This window comes from Canis aureus, chromosome 30 (assembly GCF_053574225.1).
Source record: "Canis aureus isolate CA01 chromosome 30, VMU_Caureus_v.1.0, whole genome shotgun sequence".
NCBI classification, from domain to species: domain Eukaryota; kingdom Metazoa; phylum Chordata; class Mammalia; order Carnivora; family Canidae; genus Canis; species Canis aureus.
The window spans coordinates 22,759,045-22,765,465 of record NC_135640.1 but is presented as its reverse complement, the minus strand read 5'-3'; the positions used below and the strand labels follow the sequence as shown (position 1 = coordinate 22,765,465).

The following is a 6,421-nucleotide window of genomic DNA, read 5'->3' as shown; positions in this document are numbered from 1 at the left end:
CTCTATGGTAAATATTGTAACTAAGAAATACGCAGTTTGGTAAAAAAAAAAAAAAAAAAAAAAAATTATGCTGTCTCCTTAACCATTTTGCCATATTTTTTATCCAAAGAAATTATTTTACTGTAAAATAACTAATATAACTAATATAACTAATATGCCTTTCCTATTAATTCAAAATCTTATATACTTTTATTTATTTTCTTCTTTCAAAATTCAAGCTTTCTTAAAAACATGAATGATCATATTAGTATCTGTACAAAAATTTTAAATAGCTACTATATTTAAATTAAGTAATCTAATGGGTATGTGTGTATATGTATGAAAGTACAGTCTTACATCACATGATCAACTTCATTTTAGCTTTTCCCAGCTGGAATTTTTTTCTCCTCTCTAGAATTATACCATAGTTGCAAGATATTTTGCCTAAGATAACTTGTTTCATTAACCAAAATATAGTTTTATCCTTTGAAATATGTCTAATGTCAAAGAGAGAAGAAAAGAAGTAAATCTAATCCTGTACAAACTCTGATAATTTTTCATCTGTAATTCTATTATCACTTTACATGAATCTGTATTTTATGGAGCATTTTTCTTTGATAGGCCAGACACTCAGGTAACTTTGAAACAAAGATAAAGAAGGTTTTCATATGGTTTGTTTTGATTAAGGAATTACTAGCATGTGAGACAGATGCCTATAGAAATTATCGATAGAATTGATTACATAATGCTTGCAAGGGTGCTAAAGAGAAGGCAGTTACATCTGATTTGGGTTTCATAGAAAGCCTAAGGGAAAGATGGCTTTTAGGAAGGAAATACAAGATAAAGAGAATTACATTGGTAGAAAAATTGAGGTCCAGAACCTAAGAAAAGTTGAGAAAAGCACCAAGTCCTCTATAGCTGGAGTGTAAAGTACATTGTGTGCAATATGGTGGTAGGAAGTCAGCAATGCATCAAACTGAAAACATAAATGAAGCAAAGATGCAATAAGCCTTACTTTTTTATGCTAAATGGATCTGTCATTATTATAAAGGCCAACCATAAGAGATTCTTTAGTACTTTGCATAGAGGATAGAGATATCATCTGGAAAAATTAACTCTGGAAGCAACATTGATGAAGAACTAGAATAAAAATGATACAGCATCAGAATAATGAATGAGAAAACTACTGATTGCCTTCACTCTATAAAAGATCCAAGACCAGATCCATTTACAGAATGGAAGGAAATAATTAATCAATAGAAGTTTCATCTCTGGAGTAGCTGCGCTGCAGCTCCCTCCCAGCCTGTGTCTCCGTGCTCCCTGCAATGAGCTTCCTCAAAAGTATCCCCCCCGCTCGGCTCGGCAGCAGCAGCCCAAGACGGAGGCAAGGGCCTCGGCACCAGCACGCTCCACATTGTGCAGAGCCGCCTGTCTTGGTTAGATGGCTCTGGATTAGGATTCTCACGGGAATACCCCACCATTAGCTTGCATGCGGTGTCCAGGGACCTAAATGCCTATCCACGAAAGCATTTGTATGTTATGGTGAATGCTAAATTTGGAGAAGAATCAAAAGAATCTGTTGCTGAAGAAGACAGTGGTGATGATGTTGAACCTATTGCTGAATTTAGATTTGTGCCTAGTGATAAATCAGCATTGGAGGCAATGTTCACTGCAATGTGTGAATGCCAGGCTTTGCATCCTGATCCTGAGGATGAAGATTCAGATGATTACAATGGAGAAGAATATGATGTGGAAGCACATGAACAAGGGCAGGGGGACATCCCTACATTTTATACCTATGAAGAAGGATTATCCCATTTAACAGCAGAAAGCCAAGCCACCTTGGAGAGATTAGAAGGAATGCTTTCTCAGTCTGTGAGAAGCCAACATAATAACATGGCTGGAGTCGGGACAGAAGATTCAATCAGATTATGAAGATGGGATGGAGGTAGACACTACACCAACAGTTGCTGGACAGTTTGAGGATGCAGATGTTGATCCCTGAAGATGATTTATGCTGCTGTGGGATTCTGCTCATAACCAGGAAAGGACTAAAGAACTTGGTGCCTCTTTTACTGTGGAGTGGGTGTTGATGAAAGTCTTTTTCCTTCTCCAAAATTTACCTGAACCAGTTCTTTTTTTGAGACAGACTACATACTGAGACAAAAAGCTGTCACCACCAGAAGAAACTATGACCTTTATTAACAAAGGTGAATTAACTTAACCAAGAGGGTATTTGCAGTTTATCATCTACCCAAAATTTTCGTGTATAGTTATCCTCTGGGTAGGCCTATAGTTCCTGATTTCACTATATGCATCTTCTGTAACCTGGCAGGCCTACATGGTGAGAATGCGCAGGCGCTTGAAGACGCAGGTAGACTGGATGGGAAGGAGGGAGGCTGAATCTAAGATATATCCTTTAGAGCCTAAGGATTCCCTTACCCCTTAAAAAGAAAGACAAAGAGATCTCAGAGAAATCCTGGCCACTGCTTGTTCTTCACAGGGATTAGGGTCTTTTTACTAATTTGGGATCCAGGTTAATTCGTTTAGGCATCTTTAGAGAGCCTCTTGGAAAATATCCTAGCCACATGAAATACCACTAATATGGATGCTTCTGATTAGCTTTTACTACTTTCACCATGTTTCACCAGTCTGTTTTGTTATCACCTCTTAGGTTATAGCCTTTAATTTCTAACCTCTTAGGTCAGTTTCCATAACAAATGAAATTGGGATGAAGTCCTCACAGTACTTCAATGGTAATTGTTTTGTCTTTGTAATAGTTTAACAAATAAATCTAGGTTTTCTATAAAAAAAAAAAAAGTTTCATCTCTAAAGTTCTCTGATTGCCTGCTAGAAGAAATGGTGTCCAAGTTTCCTTCAAGGTTTCTTGTTTCAAGGGTTGCATAGACAATTGTGTGACTAAGTCCACAGGGAAATTAAAAATGAGGTTGCCACATCAAGTGTCAGGAGAAAGGGAAAAAGAATGGGAATGTTGTCAACTTTTAATACGTTGAGTTCAAAGTACCTGCTCAAACTTTAATATAAATAACCAACAATTATAAACCTACACTACAAACAGATGTTCCAGTGAGTCATCTAAAATAATTCAGAAAAATTATTCTAATTTTTTCAGAAAAGTTAGAAATTATTTACATTAACGAGAGTGCATAAATGTAGAAAAAACAGAAGTACACTAATAAATTACTGTATGTGGCAGGCACTCCTTGTTTTCTATCTTCTGTCTGTTTTCTCTCCGAAATAACCTAAATTTTATTTGAAGCATCCATATTCTAGGTGAAGAAAATAAGGTAAAGAAGAACTGATTCATGAGTCCTGCCAAATAACCATAACTTTGTGATATAATTTTAACTCATGTTATGTAAGAAGGTGTGTTCTGAGTGGGGACTTCAGAAAAACTCTACTCCTCGTGAAAAAGGCCAGCTCATCTATCTAAGCATATTGATTTCATACTTTTCTCTTAGTCTTCTCTGAAATGTTGAAATGGTGCTAGGCATAGAACAACCAACTTGTGAACACAAAGAAGAAAGCCACAACTCATAGGATCATGTTTTTAAAATAAACAAAATATAGGAACCTGAGATCAGTGAACAGTTGCCGTACAAGTTTGAGTCACTAACATTCTTCTTTCTGTTGTGTGACAAAAATAATTCCACTAAGGGGCACCTGAGTGGCTCAGTGGGTTGAGTGTCAACTCTTGATTTCAGCTCAGGTCATGATCTCAGGTCCTGAGATAGAGCCCCTGGCCAGGCTCTGTGCTCAACAGGGAGTCTGCTTAAAGATTCTCTCCCTCTGTCTCTCCATTCCCCCTCAAATGAATAAATAAATATTTAAAAAATAACAATTCAGGGAGCCTCGGTGGCTCAGGCTATTAAATGTCTGCCCTCAGCTCAAGTCATGATCCTGGGGTCCTGGGATGGAGCCTTGTGTTGGGCTCCCTGCTCAGTGGGTAGCCTGCTTCTCTTTTTCCCCCTTTGCCCACCCCCCCAACTTGTGCTCTCTCTCTCTCTCTCTCTCTCTCGTGTGCATGTCATGCACACAGACACACTCTGTCTCCCTCTCTCAAATAAATAAATAAAATATTTAATAATAATAATAATAAAATAATTCCAATGAGTTCTTTAAGACAAAATAATGGGTTCTTCCTCTCCCCTACCTGGATTCGTCCCTTCTTACAAGAAACATGAGGTCGCTGGATCAGAGAATAGCCCATTTATTACTCAAAGAGCATCTCGGTAGGTTCCTTTATTCCCCAACTTCCATAAGGTGATGTAATGAAGTCATGATGCCACTCTTCATATGCAGCAAGTTTGCATAAGAGGGGAGCTCCAACATGATAACCCTCAGACCTTTTTTAAGTCAACTAGCACAACTTTCTCTCCTCCTCTCAAGAGACACAGTACGAGATTCAACACTTGTCTCTGTAAACTAACCTTACCCAGGAGGGGAGGGAAATGTCTCTAGTTTCACCAATCTAGAATGTAATACAATAGAGCCAGAGGAGATAATTATCTAAATCTCTCTGAAGCGTACAACATCTCTAGCTTCCAAGGTGTATTAGATTTCTCTTGCTTCTCCTACAAATTACCATATGTCTAGTTGCTTAAAATAACACAAATGTCTTACAGTTCTGTGGGTTAAAATCTCATGCAGGTTTCACTAGGCTAAAATCAAGGTGTGAGCAGGATTTCATTTCTTTCTGGAGAATCTAGGGAAGAATCTATTTCCTTGCCTTTTCTAACTATTAAGTCTGACCTTTGGATCATGGCTCCATTTTTGTCTCCAGAGTAAGGAGTGGCTGGTCTTGTCTTTCTCTTATTGAGTTACTCTGACCTTGGGTTTTACGTCATATATGTATATATATATGGTTAATAAAACTACAAGACAAAATGAGATTAATTAAGGAGTCATTATATATGGAATTATAGGTGAAGCACTTTAATGTTACAATTCACAGGGATTAGGAGGAGTTGAGAGAAGAGATGAAGGCAAGGGAGGGAGTGTGGAGTGAAGTTTAAGGATTAAGCAAGATTGTGGTCTCTTGGAAGCCAAATGAAAAAAAATGAATGAGAAAAAAATGATCAGGTTTTTCGAATGTTGTCAATAGGTCAAGTGAGATGTGGATTGAGAAACAGCCATCAAATTTGGTAGCTTAAAAATAATACACTACCTAATATAGGATATTAGAATAGGTTATAGCTTTAGAAATTCATATCATTTATCATGCTATGCCTATTAATTTGACTTTTTAATGACAAATAGCAAGTTAAAATGTTAAGCCACCTCTATATCTCATTCCACATTTATATTGCTATCCAAATTTTCTTGATCACAAAGCTCACTAGGGAAAACATTTTGAAAACCATATGAGGCTAATAAAACACAAAAGCAATTGAGAATCATGAACAAAGCTTTATAAAAACAAATCACAAGTATGAGGTTTATAAAATTGTAGTAATAATATGGCAAGAATCTCTTTAAGTTTAGTTTTTAAAATTCAGACAGGAATTTTATTGAGAACATTGGGGTAATTGTTTACTATTTACATTTTGCTAGCTCCACAATGTTTATAATTTTTGACAAAGGTTATCACTAATCTAGCAGTCAGTTAACTATATAGGACTTTTATTCTTTTACTGTAGTTATTGAACGTCCTGATGGAATAATTGCTATGGGTTATTGCACATGGAGATAGTTAAATGCCACACATAATTCTTGCAAGTATTTGCTTACAAATAAATATTTTATGCTCCATAAAATAATGTATATCATGATCTCTAAAACACATTCAGATGATAGCACTTTCAGAAACTATTCTTGCCAATTAAATTTATAATTTTAAAACCACGAGAAAGCAAAAATGACAGTCTTCAATGAAACTGTTTTTTTCCTTTAATGATTTTAAATTATTTTAAGTGAATAACAAGTTTTAACAGGAAGCATTTGTTGACTATATTTATTTCTTTTGAGACTCCAAATGCTAGGAACTGAAAAGGTACATATTTCTCATTGACTTATTTATAGTATTGTTTTCCAAAATCTTGATTTAAAAAGCAACTGTAGTGAAGAAAATAATGAAGTGAAGGTTGGATATTGGAGTATAGAAATATGAAATGAAGGCAATACCTTTAACTAGAATAGAGTATTATATTAAGGATAGGGAACCATTGATCTACAGATGTTTCTCATTAAAAAATCCTTTTCATTTTTTGTTGAATGATTTATAAATGCAAGTGTATTAATAAGTAAGGCTAGAAAAATAACTGTATATGGCATAATATACTTTGTAGAAAAGAGAGCTTTTTACATAGTTTTCTTTTATTTTTAATATTTAAGCAACCATTCATTGTGAAGAACTACTTAAGTGGAGAAATTAGTATAAATTTGCAAAATGCAAATAAAATATCATGTTATTAAAAATTAT

General features: G+C 35.4%; 1 pseudogene; it reads left to right on the top strand.

The window, feature by feature from the left end:
• The first annotated feature begins 1,304 nt into the window (after nucleotides 1-1,304).
• LOC144301605 (methylosome subunit pICln pseudogene) lies at nucleotides 1,305-2,037 on the top strand (annotated as a pseudogene).
• The last annotated feature ends 4,384 nt before the right edge of the window (nucleotides 2,038-6,421 follow it).